The following is a 14,969-nucleotide window of genomic DNA, read 5'->3' as shown; positions in this document are numbered from 1 at the left end:
CATTTGTAGCATCCAGAGGTGTTACAGTAAGTACCACCCTGCCCTCCTGCCACTCCGCCCCCCCCAACTGCAGTTTTGGCTATTGAAGTGACTGCTGCTAAAGTTCTTGGCACTGTCAAATGGGTCAATATTAGAAGTCAAAATGACTTTATTAATGAAGCCAGTATTAAAGAAGATACCTTACTATTTCTTTTGCTGGTATGCCCTAAGTATCATTGGTCCTTTCGATCTTTTAGCTTAAACCTCTTAATATGTTCTCTCCCCTTATTTAAACATGTGCTTCTTAAGAGCAAGACTTGTTTCCCTCTCTGTTTCTATTCCTAGCACTTGGCACTGTGCTTTGCACACTGTAAGTGTTTTAGAAATACTTTTTGTTCGTTTGTGGCCCTGCTGAATTAGGTTATAAACTCATAGGGTATGAACCCCCTCTTAATTATCTTGGTATCTCCCCCAGCTTCTGACACAGATCCCTGCATTCTGAAGGCATTTATATGAGCTGATTGTCTGAATGGAAGACACAGTCCTTGCCTTCAGAAGGCAGTGGTAATTAGTATCTTCTGTACCTGTCAACACACAGAAACAACAAAACCTTGGAAGCTCTTCCAGCACCTAACAGAGTCATCTCTGATTAATTTTTGCTGGATACATGAATAAATATGCCTTCCGGTTATTTCATAGTCTGTCTCTTGGATAGTACTTGATCATCTATTTAACTGAGTCTATGAATACCTTTGCCAGATATGTATCTGAAGCTTTCCTAGTTCTATAGGACCTAGGGATGGTTGGGCTTTGTGACAGTTTCTAAGCCAGTTTCACCTCCAAGTCATGATGAAGAAGGAGAGAAGGATTTGCATGCAGATACAGAGTACATATTTGTAACTAGAGTGATGGGGAAACTCCAGACTTACTGGAACTAGATGAGCACTCCAGCTCTCAGGTAAATGCAGAGACTAAGATCAAGCCCTCTAGGCTTGCTCTTTAGCCCCTCACAGTAGAGATCTTGTCTTATTTGACCCTTTTTTGTCTTCCATAACACTCAGTGCCCAATGAAATATAATTGATATTAATACAGTTATTGCAACTATCACTGTTCCTTCTTCCTTGCTTTACACATACAAGTTCAATACGACATATACTGTATTTGTTCTTTTTCAGTCATGACCAAACTCTTTGGGTTTTTTGTTTTTTTAAGCAAAGTTACTGGCAAGTGGATTGCCATTTCCTTCTCCAGCTCATTTTACAGATGAGGAAACTTGAGATAAATAGGATTAAGTGACTTGCCCAGGATCACACAGCTAGTAAATGTCTGAGGCCAGATTTGAACTCAGGAAGATAAGACTTCCTAACTCCAGGCCCAGCACTCTATGCACTCTATCCACTGAGCCATCATATTGCCTTTGCCACCTGGAGGTTCACATAGAACATGCCCAAATCCTTTATATTTTTCTCTTTTTGAAGGTTTCCCAAATTTTCTACATGCTTTAGTAAGAATTAAAGAGGGAAAAAATAAGGTTAAAAACTGACTAGTTCCAGGCATTGCCTTAAGCCCTCGAGATGCAAGCACAAAATAAACAAAATAGTCCTTGCCCTCAAGGAAATTCCTTTCCAAGGAGAGAATAGAAAATGTACACTGATATAAATACAAAGCATAGACAAAATGAGAGAGAGAGAGAGAGAGAGAGAGAGAGGGAGGGAGAGATGGAGAGAGGGAGGGAGAGAGAGAGAGAGGGAGGGAGGGAGAGAGAGAGAGAGGGAGGGAGGGAGAGAGAGAGAGATGGAGAGAGGGAGGGAGAGAGAGATGGAGAGAGGGAGGGAGAGAGAGAGAGAGAGAGATGGAGAGAGAGAGAGAGAGATGGAGAGAGAGAGAGAGAGAGATGGAGATAGGGAGGGAGAGAGAGAGAGAGAGAGAGAGAGAGAGAGAGAGAGAGAGAGAGAGAGATGGAGAGAGAGCTAACAACTGAGAAAGCATAGTCTAGTGGAAGGAGTACAAGCATTAGAATGAAAGACCCTCAAGCTACTGCTTTGCCTGGTGTTAGTTCCATGGAACAAGACAAACTTTCCAAGTTAAATTTATCACGTCAAATCTAACTCAAGCTGCTAACTCAAACCTGGATGGACACCACTTCCTTCAGCCTCCTCTCCCTTCTAATAGGAGGGCGGAGTACCAAACTCCTCCCAATGCCTTCCTTTATAAAGTACAGGAAAGAAAAAAAGAACTTTCTGGCTCATTCTCCTCTGCATCTGCAGCTCTATTTTCAATTCCACAAAACGATCCTCCCCACCCTCCAAAAAAGAATTCCTTCACTTTATTTCATGCTGAGCTTTACTTTCCTCCTCTGTTAAATGACAGGGTTAGACTAAATATTCTCTAGGATCCTTTTTAGCTCTAAGTCTTATGATCCTTTGAATTTTTTTTCCCCCTGAGCTGACCTTCAGTTTCTATCTGATCCTTCTCCACTGACACATTCCTGGAAGCTCCACTTTAAAGGGCCTCAAGGAAAGCCACCTCAAAGGAAGAACATCTACATATGTTTACATAACTCTTTGTCATTTTAAAGTGTCCTACAAATAGTAATTAGTTAAATATCACCACTCTACTAGGGGGCAGCAAGCTAAATCACTCTCATTAGTAAGTATAATAGCACTTGTTCATATTTAGGAATGAGACCAGGGTGCTTGGTTCTGTGAGCTTCCCCACCAGTTTTTCTTACACACCTACGGAGTGTTAGGTATCTAGAAGTGACTTTAGAAGTAAATCATCTAGTTATTCCAACTCCTTTACAAATGAGGAAACTAGTTCAGAGGTGAGCAACTTGACCAGGCCTCAAATCCAGGTCTCCTAACTCCCAGTGTAGTTCTTAAAAAACTCTGCTGTTCCTTCTCCTTAACAGAAAAAAATTTCTTGCCTCTAGTCCAGTAATCTAGTTGCTGACATCTCCATTTGCTTATAAGAAAAACTGAAAATTGCCTTATCAAATAATGAGCTCATCATCTCTACATTCCTGGGGAAACAGACAACCCTTCATAATTGCCTTGTTGTCAGTTGGCGCTACCACCATAGCTCACTACTCCCACAAGCAGAAAGTCATTTCCTTATTTCTTTTCTTGTATTTTCTCTGACTGTCCCTCATGCCTAGAGAACTCTCCCTCTGCTCCACCTAGTGACCTCCTTGGCTTCCTTTAAGGCCCAACTAAACTCCCATCTTTTACTGGAAGCCTTACTCAACTATTCTTAATTCCAGTGTCTTCCCTCTGTTAATTATCTCCTGCTTGTCCTGTATAAATTTTGTTTGTATATATTTGTTTGCATGTCATCTCCCCCTTTAGACTGTAAGATCCTTGAGAACTGAGATTGTCTCCCCCAGCACCCCTCAACCTCATCATTGCCTCCTTTTGAGCCCCTAGCATTTAGTAGGGTATCTAGCACATAGCAAGTACTTAATAATTGTTTACTGATTTCAGAAGTCTAACAATTAAGTGGTGAGTGGGGGCATGAGGCCTTTCTTCTTTGGATCCCCACAATACCTAATTAGTCATCAATCTGTACCTTCCTTCCCTCCTCTACATCAACTCCTATCTAAGGTTTCATCCTCATGTGTCTGTGCTATTATTGTGATAGCTTCCTGTCTTTAAAAAAAACCCAGGTCTTATCGATGTCTCTTGTTGTTTCTATTTTACACCATAGTGATTTCCTAATATAACTCTGCCCTGACTGAACCTTCCCCTGCAACAAAGAAAAGCAGTTAACATAAATGACAAAACAACCAGCCTGACAGCATGTGTGACATTCCATTCCCTAATTCTTCTCTTGGTAGTGAAAATATTTCATCATCTCTCCTTGGGGAACTAGATGGGTCCTTACATTACATCTGAGTTTGGCTATTATTGAATGGCATTTTCATGTCTGTAGTAATCGTGTATATTGTTATATTGTGTTTATTTTCTTCACTTTAGTTCATATTTTTTTGATATTTTTCTGAATGCTTCATTTCTATAGCTTCTTACAACTCTGCAATACTCTACGAAAATTCATATATTGTGATTTATTAAGCCAAACTCTAATTCGTAGATACATTCATTCTTTCCTTCTTTCTTTTTTCTTTTTCACTACAACAAAAAGTGGTGCTATAAACATTTTGGAAAGTTTCTGTATTTGACCTCCTAAGGATATATGTCCAGTAATGAGATTCCAGGATATGAATAATTTAGGGATTTTTCTCAAATAATTTCTAATTTTTCACTAGAAGGGTTGAATCAATTCATAGTTGCACCAATAGTGTTAATGTGTCTGCCTTTCCACAATCCCTCCAACATTCATGTTTCTTTTAAAAAAATTTTATTTTAGCTTTCAATATTTGCTTTTATAAGATTTGGAGTTCTAAATTTCCCTCCCCTCCTTCACTTTCCTCTCCCCAAGATATCATACAATCTGATATAGACTATTAAACATATTAATATTAAACATATTTCCAAATTAGTCATGTTATGAATGAAGAATCAGAACAAAAGGAAAAAACAATGTGAAACAAAAAACAAAAGGCAACAAAAGAAGGAGAAAATGGTGTCCTTCGATCTGCATTCAGACTCTAGATCTTTCTCTGGATGTGGACAGCATTTTTTATCATGAGTCTTTTAGAATTGTCTTAGATCATTGCGTTGCTCAGAAGAGCTGTCTAACAAAATCTGTAATCACACAATGTTACTGTTACTGTGTACAATGTTCTGGTTCTGCTCACTTCACTCAGCATCAGTTCATGTTAAATCTTTCCAGGTTTTTCTGAAATTTGCCTGCTCAACATTTCTTGTGGAACAATAGTATTCCATTACATTCATATAATACAACTTGTTCAGTAATTCCCCAATTGATGGGCATCCCCTCAATTTCCAATTCTTGGCTACCACCAAAAGAGCGGCTATAAATATTTTTTTACACAACATTTATATTTCTTTAACCATCTTTATTCTTGGAAGCTCTTCTTTTCCCTTCTTTTCTCTCCTCACCTTTTCCTTCCTTCCTTCCTTCCTTCCTTCCTTCCTTCCTTCCTTCCTTCCTTCCTTCCTTCCTTCCTTCCTTCCTTCCTTCCTTCCATCTCCTTATCTCATCTAGGCTGAAAATACACCAGCACTCACAGGTCCAAGCACAATTCTGATCAGGCCCTTTCTACCATAGTGCCTCTATTCAATTCTATTCAATTAATATTTATTAAGTACCTACTATGTTAAAAATAATAAGAGCTAGCATTATATAACACTTTATGCTTTGAAAAAATTTTACAAATAAATATTAGCTCATTTAATCCTCACAACACTCCTGGAAAGCAGCTGCTATTACTATCCCCATTTTACAGATGAGGAAACTAAGGCAGAGTGACTTGCCTATAGACACAAAGTTGATAAGTTTCTGAGACTGGATTTGAACTTTGATATTCTGACTCTAAGTTCAGAGATCTGTCTGAGAGGATACCAAGACACAAACTAAATAGTGACTATCCTCAAGGGTCTTGTATTTTTACTTAAGGGATGGGAAAATATAACAGGTATGCAAATAAGTCGATACAAAATAATATGAAGCATTGTCCAGAGGGAGAGTGCTACTAATGAAAGGAATGAGGAAAGGTCTCATGTAGAAGGTGGCTCTGAATCTGCACTTCAGGAGATGTCAGGGCTTCTGTGAGGAGGAGCAAAGGTGGGAGTCTGTTCCCCTCAGAGGGAACAGCTTGTTCAAGGAATGAACCTAGAAGGGAGAGCTTTGTGTGTGGAGGAATAGCCAGCCAGATTGGAATGCAGAGTAAATGAAGGGAGGGTATGTGGAAAGAGATATGGGACAGGAAAGGAGGTAGGAGCCATGTTATATTGGACTTTCAATATCTGGCACAGTGAGTATTTTATATTTTATCCTGGAGATAATAAGTTCACACTAGCTACTTGGAACTGCTGCTTCATTACTGTGTGAGCATCGTGTTGACTGCATTACTCTTGTCTTTAAAAGTTCTCTTAGAGTCCTTCTCCACCTGACCCCAACCCATTGTGGTCATGTTCCTCCCATTTATTTCATCCCAGCACACCTTGTCTTTCTATATTTCAAAATATGCTATTTGCCTGTAGCAATTTCAAATGCTTCCTCTGGGAAAATGTTGTCTAAATTTCACCTCCTCAAGTCAGTTATTTTATCATCCTTACCTGAAGGATTGGAAGTAGATGGGGCCTGAAGGTGATCAATGAAGGACATAATTTCTGGACGTATTCAACTTCAAAATCCACCTCCAGGAACACTCTGATTGGCTCCAGCTGATTCTGTTTGCCCAGGTATATTTCTTCTGGTTTGTCTGGCATCTTCTTCTACTCCTAGGAGCAGGTACCATCTAATTCTAGGTTTCACATGGTGCTTCCTGCATCTTTAGGAGTCATTAGCCTTGTGACTAAGGTTAAAAAATGTATTAGTCAGCAGAATGGCCCTCAGTCTTCTCTCATTGGATATATGTATATGATATGTAACAAATATACCTATGCACATACAGATATATAAAACATGCTACATATATTGTGGGTATATATACAGGAAATCTCAGAGATATTGGAAATATCTCTGTTCCAGTTCCAGACCACTGCAATAAACTGAATATTGGAATAAAGAGAGTCATGAATTTTTTGATTTCCCATCGTGCACAAAAATTATGTTTATACTATGAAGGTCGCCATAGCAATGTATCTAAAAAAAAACCAATGTACCTGAATTTAAAAATAGCTTATTGCTTAAAGTACTAACCATCCTCTGAGCCTTCAGCAAGTTGTATGCTGATGGAGGGTCTTGCCTTGACTGCTGACTGATCAGGGTGGTGGTTGCCGAAGATTGGAGTGGCTATGGAAATTCCTTAAAATAAGTCAACAGAAGTTTACCATACTGATTGATTCTTCTTTTCACCTGAACACAGAGGCGATTATAGGGTTATTAATTGGCCTAATTTCAATATTGTTGTGTTTCAGGAAATAGGGAAGCCCAAGGAGAGAGAGAGAATGGGGGAGGGGGGGCGGTGAATGGCTAGTTGGTAGAATAATCACAACATACATGACATTTATTGATTAAGTTTGCTGTCTTATATGGGCATGATTTGTGGAACCCTAAAGCAATTACAATACTAACATCAAAAATCATGATCACAGATCACCATAACAGATAGAGTAAAAATGAATAAGTTCAAAATATTGTGAGAATTAATGTGACACAGAGACATGATATGAGCACACATGCTATTAGAAAAATGACACTGGATAGACCTGGTCACAATAAAGTGAGGAGCAGTAAGACAAGTTATGCCTGTACAGACACACACACGTATACAGTGTGTATAAATGTCTAAATATATGGTATATATGATATATGGTATATATACCACATCTATATGCTACATATATACCACACACACATATATATACTATAAGTATTATAGTATATATAGTATATCTACACCACATACATATGCATACATAAATAGCATAAATACACCACGAGAAAGTTTCTACTTCCCTGCTTTTGCTCAAGCTGTTCTTTATGCCTTGGCTGCCTTCGCTTGACCTTTGGTGTATTGAATTTCTACTCAGTCCTTTGAAATACAAGTGAAATATATCACCCAATCCTCAAAACCTTCTCAGATCTCTCCCATCCTTTCCCAGTCAGATATGACCTTCCCCTTAGACCTCAAATAGCATTTTGTATGTCTTTAATGCACTTATTATAAAGTTCTGGATATAATGGGTATCCGTATTGGTGCATTTTATCACCTGCTAGGATGTAAGCTTCATGAAGATAGGAATAGTGTCTCACCTAAACTCCTGTCTCCCCATTTACCTGGTACAGAGTTCTGTATACAGTAGGTCCTTAATAAATGTTTGTCAAAGAAAAGAGCAAATGCTAATAAAATAAATGAAACTTACATCTATTTCTACTTATTGAGCATAAATTTGGGTTTGTTTTTGAAAGCTTTGTAAGGTTATCTCTTAATATTAATAGTATTTTTTTTTAATGCATCAGCTTAAACATATGCTAGAGGCTTGATGGAAATTTGGAGGCAAGACATTAATGATATTTAATCCTTGATGTATGATCATTCTGCCACCCACACTTCCATTCACATTCATTCATTCAATAAAAAAAATTATGATTCAGTTGTTTCAGAAGAAATATACCTAGCTGAGAAGAACCGCCTAGAGTCAACCAGAAGATTCCTGGAGGTGAATTTTGAAGAGGAGTCTGGGAGTGATATATCCATCATTGGTCACCTTCAGGCCTGTCTAGAGACCCATAATAGTACACATAATAGCAGTCAACACTTAAACAGGCCTTTAAGATTTATAATATGTACAAATATTTCATTTGATCCTCTTAACAACCCTAAGAGGCAGTTGCTATTATGGTCCCATTTTACAGATGAGGAAAATGAAGGCTGAAAGGATGAGTGGCTTGCCCAGGGTCATGTAGCTAGGAAGCATGTGAGACAAGGATTCGAACTTAAGTCTTCTAGCACTCTATCCTCTATGCAGCCTAGCTGCCATGTAAATTAAATTCACAATGGACACATTAAAATCAATCTACAGATATCCAATGAATAATAACTGCTGACATTTGCATAGCGCTTTATGGTTTGTAAAGCATTTTATATACATTCTCACTTAATCCTCTCAACAACCTTCTTGAGTCCTAGCACAGCTATTATCTCTATTTTACAAATAAGAAGCCTGAGGTAGAAAGGTTCATAGGGTTATAAATGCAAGCTGGAAAAAACCCTAGAGTTCTTGCAACCCTTTCATTTTAGACATGAGGAAACTTTTCCACAGAGGTTGTTACTTGCCCAAAGTCACATAGTGCATGACAGTCACAAGGTGAGCCTGTAATTCTAGATTGTCGTCTTTCCACTATACATTTCTTTTTCAGAGAGCTTAAATGACTTGCCCGTGGAAACACAGCTACTAATAAGTCTAAGAGACAGGATTCAAACCTATATCCTTCTTAATTCCAGGGTTTGCACTCTTTTCACTTTACTATACAACTCAATTAACAGGGATCAAGATAAAGTCCTGTACTTAATGTTAAAAAAAAAAAATCCAGTCTGGCCTCAACTTACCTTTTCAGGTCAGTCTCACTTCATTCCCATATTCTTATGCTATCGGTTCAACTACGTGCTGTCCCCATTACACATCCCATGCTTTCCTACCTCTCACTTTTGTTCACATTTGTTTCCTGTCTCTAAAATGCCTTTTTCACATACTAACTTCTATTTATCCATTATTTAAGGCTGAGCTGAAATGTTGAGCTTTCCCTGATCTCCCTTGAAATAAAATGTTCCTTTATCCAATCTCATAATACTTCATATTCTTATAGACTTACCACAGTCTAATGTATATTGGGGGCTTTTGTTTTTTTGTCCACATCTTTTCTTCTCCTCTCCCCTCCCCTCCCTTCCCCTTCCGTCTCCTCTCCTCTCTTCTCTTGGACTAGAAATTTCTTGAGGATAGAAACTATGTTTTGTTGGTTCTTGTGTCTGCCCAGCATTTTGCATAGTATGTAACATTTTGCATTGTATGTAACAAGTACTTTGTTATATGAATAAATAAATCCCCCTCTTCCCTCCTGCACCCTCTTCATCTTGTTATTTTAATAGAAATGTATTTGTGAAACTGTGGTAGTCGCAACTATCTTTAACTTCTTCTCTTTAGCATTGTTTAGCAGAGCTATCTTACATGTTATCAGAGCAAAGGCTGTTATTGTGAACCTGAGTGTACTTTACAGAGGATGAACTCTTCTTGAATCATATTTGGAAGTACTGCCTGTTCTCCAATCAATGCTGGAAGGGTGATTCAGGAACAAACATCTCCTCCTAAAAGAACATTTAGATGAAGCTTCCAGTACCCAAAGAAGGCAGTATCTCTGATGTGAAGCATGATAAAGAGTAGAGGAGAGCAGAGCTGTTTGTCTGAAGCTCCATCCATCTAAATATTGATAACAAAATACCTTTAAGATCCAAAGTGCTATGTAAAGGCTAATTATAAAAAGTCCTGGTTATTATGGGATCATCATTCTTTACTGTTAACACTGTAATCTGCTAGGAGACTTTGAAGTGAGTGCCTTAAGATGACATAGAGTTGAAACTCCTGGTTTTCAAACTTAACTAAGAAGAATTTGGACACAGAAGCATGATAGGAAAAAACTCTAGAAAGCCTGTAGGTCAGTTTTCCCTTATGTTCTGAGAAGGGAGTTTGAAAGGAGAATATCACACTGTATTGAAAACATTTGGGGGGTTTGATGGAAGCAGGGATGGAATTATAGGAAACTCTAGATGAGGAAACTTCCTCAATTAAGGAAGATTGACAGTTGTTCTGTAATTTTTATAGTCTTAGAGGATTGCCTGAAACCCAGGAAAGTTAAGTGCCTTGCCCAGAATCTCACACCTACTGTCAGAGGCAGGAAAGGAACTCAGATCTTCCTGACTTGAAGGCCTGCATTCTAACCACTCTCATATAAATGAAGAAAAAAGACCTCTTTTCTTTTTGGTAAAAATATCCCTCTAGTTCAAGGAGGAAGATAGAAATGCTTATTACCTGAGGTCTTTGGTGGATCCCCCATATCCTCAGCGTGGGGACAGTTCAGAGGCTACAAAAGTCCCCTCAGCTATACATTTTCTGCAGGTGATATACCTAACATACTGGAGCCCTTTCTCTGCTTCTTTCACTTTTAAACAGAAAAACCTTCAGTCTAAAATTATAGAGAAATTGGACTTTGAAAGAGCAGGACCTAACCAACAAAAAGTGGATAAAGAATTGTTAAACTTAACTGTAAAAATGTAGTCCACCTTGGTTGTTTAGAGAGGTGCAACAAGTTCCTGGAGTAAATTAGAAAGTGAACAACTATTAGCCAAACAATGATATACCACAGCCCCAGGTGACCCTTAAAAAACATTGAAATGGTTCAAAGGTCAGTTGAATGAATATAGACAGAAGCCAGATTTCAAGAGATACCCTTCAGGTGCTTAGATGTCATGCAGAACTGGATAAGGAGAGAACCTGAGAAAACTATGGGAGAAGGAAGGTAAAAACATCAGGTAGGTTAAATAGTGGCCAGGATTCCAGGAGCAGAATTGTATAGGCTTGAACATAAGCAGAAGGAATGTTCCAATAGACGTAATGTTGAACTCCCCTAACCCCTATTAGATGCCCTCATGGAGGCTTGAGTCTTTTCTTCTGGGTAGAGGGAAAGTCTATTTACCATTTTTTGTTTTAAACGTTTACTCTTTGTTTTAAACATTTTATCATAGACATTTTCTAGTTTGGGATTGAAGCAGAGAGTAGGAAATGGAAAGGGGAAACATCCCAAAGAAGATGGGGAGATAAACAGAACACTGCCTTTGTCTTAGGGCTCAGAATTAAAAGATGGAGAGACATATAGTCTTTTGTCATAACTTCCTAGAACTGAGAGAGAATTTATACCAGGAAACCCATCTAGGCAATGAGTCAACTTCAGAATAAAAGATGAACTTCTCAATAAACCCCAATGGTTCCTATTACATTTAGGATCAAATACAAATGCTCTGTTTGTATTTGTAATATATAATGTAAATGCCTCTGTTTGGAATTGATAGCCTTTTATAACCTGGCCCCAGACTACCTCTCTGATCTTATTACACATTATAATATTATTATACATATAGTGATACTATTACACATATTATATTACATATTACTATATTATTACACATGTAGTAATATACACTTGTATATTACTCCCCTTTATGTACTCTATAGTCTAGGTGTAGCTAGGTGGTACAGTGGATAGAACGTTAGGCCTGGAGTCAGGTAGACCGGAGTCCAAATCTGATCTCAAATACTAGCTGTGTGACCCTGGATTCTTAACCTGTTTGCCTCAGTTTTTTATCTATAAAATGAGCTGGAGAAGGAAATGGCAAATCATTCCAGTATCTTGCCAAGAAAATCCCAAACGGCGTCTTGATGAGTCAGAAACCGCAGAACATAATCATCTATCCAAACTCACTTTCTTGCAGTTCCTCACATATGAGGTTCCAAGGCCTATCTCTATGCTTTCGCATAAAACTGTTCCTTAAATTTAGAAATCATTTCTTTCCTATAGTGCAACCTTAAAATCCCTGGTTTCCTTTATGTCTCAGTTTAATTACCACCTTCTTTAAGAGGCTTTTCTTGATTCTCCCCTTCTCTAACCCCCAAATTCCCCTCATTTGTTTTGAAGTCAGAAAAGACCTGTGTTCAAATTCTGATTGACACATATTGGTTATGTGACCGCTGAGCAAATCATTCAAATTCTCAGTATTCTAAAAAACTTTAAAAGATGATAAATTGAAGGGGCCAACCTGCATCTGTAGAGAGCAGTTCCCTATACCACTGAAATCATAGGTTCATTCCCTATCCTTTTATTTTATATACTTTTATACAGGGTGTCCCAATAATCTTGGCACAGTTTTAAGCTGTTAAAGAAGCTTAAAATTGCACAAGCCTTTGGAACACCTTGTACGAATATATAGTTTCGCCCAATAAAATGTATATGGTTTTTGAGGGCCAAAGTGGGCTCATTTTTGTCTTTATAGCTCCAATGACTAGCCTTGTACCTCAGGCAGAGTAAATGCTTAATATTTGTTAATTGATTGTTAGATGTATACAGCTAACTTTTTCATCCTTGAACACTGACAGTTGAGGTTAAGGACTGAAAAACACCTAGGTCCTGATTAGTTTGAATAATGAATCCCCTAAACTGTTGGAATTATTTGAATTTGCATTGTGTAGTTACATTGGGCTGGAACCAATGAACACATTTTACATAATTATGACTTCAAATAGTGAGAATTTGAATACATGTGATCACTTCTGGGGATTCATTAGTCACATTAATCTGGACCTAGGTATCCAGTCTTTGCTTAGCTGCTCCATTTTTTTCTAGAAAGTATAGCTTCCCCACAACTCACTAATCTTCACAAAGGATCAGGAAGGAAAAATTAAATGTGTCTTTGTGGACTATTATTTTGTTCCCAGTGTTTGTTTACTGGCCTGATAAGTGGTGTTGACCTGAAAACTTTGTTAAGAAAAGTGGCTAAATGCATACATTTTATGATTTAATTAATTAATTGATCAATTCCCCATAAAGAAAACAGTCACATAGCGCTATGGAGTCAGAGGTGACTCTGACTACCTAGTACAGAAATTATCTGTCTTAAGTACATTTTGCCGTGAGAAAGAAACTCTCCTAATTAAGCAAATCATAAATTCAGTAAGACAGGACAATTAACAAAGCAATGTCAGTCAAGTCTTGAGATTCCAAGCTGGGTAAACATATGTCCCAGGTGGTAAGGAAATCCCACCACTAGTAAGTGGCAGGCTTCCTGCCCCAAACAGGTAACTGACACAGGAAAGGGCAAACAATGTTCAATAGAAACCCAGGATGCCTATTTTTTCTTTACCATTAATATCCCATAACATAGTATGTGTCCATTATTCAAGATATGTCATAACATAGTATGTGTCTATAGATAATAAGATACAAAGGAAAGTCCCATTATTCAAGATATGTCATAGGTTAAAGGTCTCCCAAGGAGTGCAGAGTCAGCTTTGGCTGGCTTTTGCTGACATAGGAAGAGGCATTCTCTGAGTTTGCTTCAGAGAGAACAAAGAGATTATTCCAAAATTTTATATTAAATATTATCAGTGGTCATCATTAGGCAGTGTTTGATGAACCTGGCAAAATACTGGTTTCAGTTGCATATTAACTGCCTGTCCAAAAATATAACCACAGCACAAAAGACAAAAATTATCCTTTGGTGAAGTGGTGAGAGCCCTGGAATTGGAGTAGTAAGATCAGAGATTTAGCATTAGGAAGGACCTTACAGAACATCAAGTTCAAACCCCTCATCTTAGGAGAAATGAGGTAACTTGCCATTATTGGGATCCAGATCCTCTGACTCCAGGACCTGGGATAGATTTCTGTTTCTTCCACTTACTAGTGTGACTTTGAGCAAGTCACATGCGCTCTAAGTTTTACAATCTACTCTCATAAAAATTCTTTGCAGTCTTATCTAGATATGAGGAAACTAACTTATCTAGGATGTGTATAGCTAGTATTAGCTTTCAGAACTTTCAGCCAGTGCTCTCAGTATGACACAATGCTGTCTAGTACATAGAGTCAGAGAATCTTGGCTCAAATCCTTCCTTGCCACTTTATCTGTTTCTCCTTAGGTGAGTCATGTCATTTCTCTGGGTCTCGTTTTTTTCACCTATAAAGTTAGGGTGCTATACCAGATGATTTCTAAGGTCTCTTCTAGCTGTAAATCAGCTGGTCCCTACTAACACCCATAGATTAAATATACCTTTCTATACCACGATGTCTCTTTACCAAGTTCCTTTGATAAGCTGAAAAAGGGAGATAAAAAGCCCAGCGTGAAAAATAACTGTCAAGGTCATCTCATTCATTCTCCTGTCTCAGCAAGACGATTCTTAAGTTTAGATGAGGCTCTTAGATGTTAGAATACCTCCAGAGAAGAATATTCTACAACTTCCCTTCCTTACTAAGTCATTCTAGCATTTGATAACTCCAAACATTGGACACCTCTTCCTCATACTTAACTAAAGTCAAAGCACTATGGTTTTATTCAGTCTCATTGAGCACACATATCACAAACAAGACAATATACCAGGCACTTGGGGAGTTGAAAGGTATTCAATATGGTCCATTCCCTCAAGGAATTTACTACAATAATAATAAAAAATAACTAGCCTTTATGGAAGACTTTCAGATTTTGCAAAGCATTTCACATTTCTTATCCTCCTTTATACTCACAGTAACTCTGAGGCAGGTGCTATTATTATATCTCTGTTTTACAGATGAAGAAACTGGTAAGACAGGTTAAGTGATTTGCTTAGTATCACACAGCTAATTAAGTGTTTGAGGCAGGATTCAA

The 14,969-nt window shown here is 38.0% G+C and overlaps 1 long non-coding RNA gene across 1 annotated transcript; it reads right to left on the bottom strand.

The window, feature by feature from the left end:
* Nucleotides 1-1,944: 1,944 nt before the first annotated feature.
* LOC140505087 (uncharacterized) lies at nucleotides 1,945-11,538 on the bottom strand. The gene is made up of 3 exons (XR_011967347.1): nucleotides 6,767-11,538; nucleotides 6,181-6,419; nucleotides 1,945-4,683 (listed from the first exon to the last, which is right to left on the bottom strand). It is a non-coding gene; the product is annotated as an uncharacterized lncRNA (long non-coding RNA).
* Between the last annotated feature and the right edge of the window lie 3,431 nt (nucleotides 11,539-14,969).

This window comes from Notamacropus eugenii, chromosome 5 (assembly GCF_028372415.1).
Source record: "Notamacropus eugenii isolate mMacEug1 chromosome 5, mMacEug1.pri_v2, whole genome shotgun sequence".
In the NCBI taxonomy this organism is placed as follows: domain Eukaryota; kingdom Metazoa; phylum Chordata; class Mammalia; order Diprotodontia; family Macropodidae; genus Notamacropus; species Notamacropus eugenii.
Note: the sequence above shows the minus strand (reverse complement) of the source record. Positions and strands in the feature narration are given on the sequence as shown.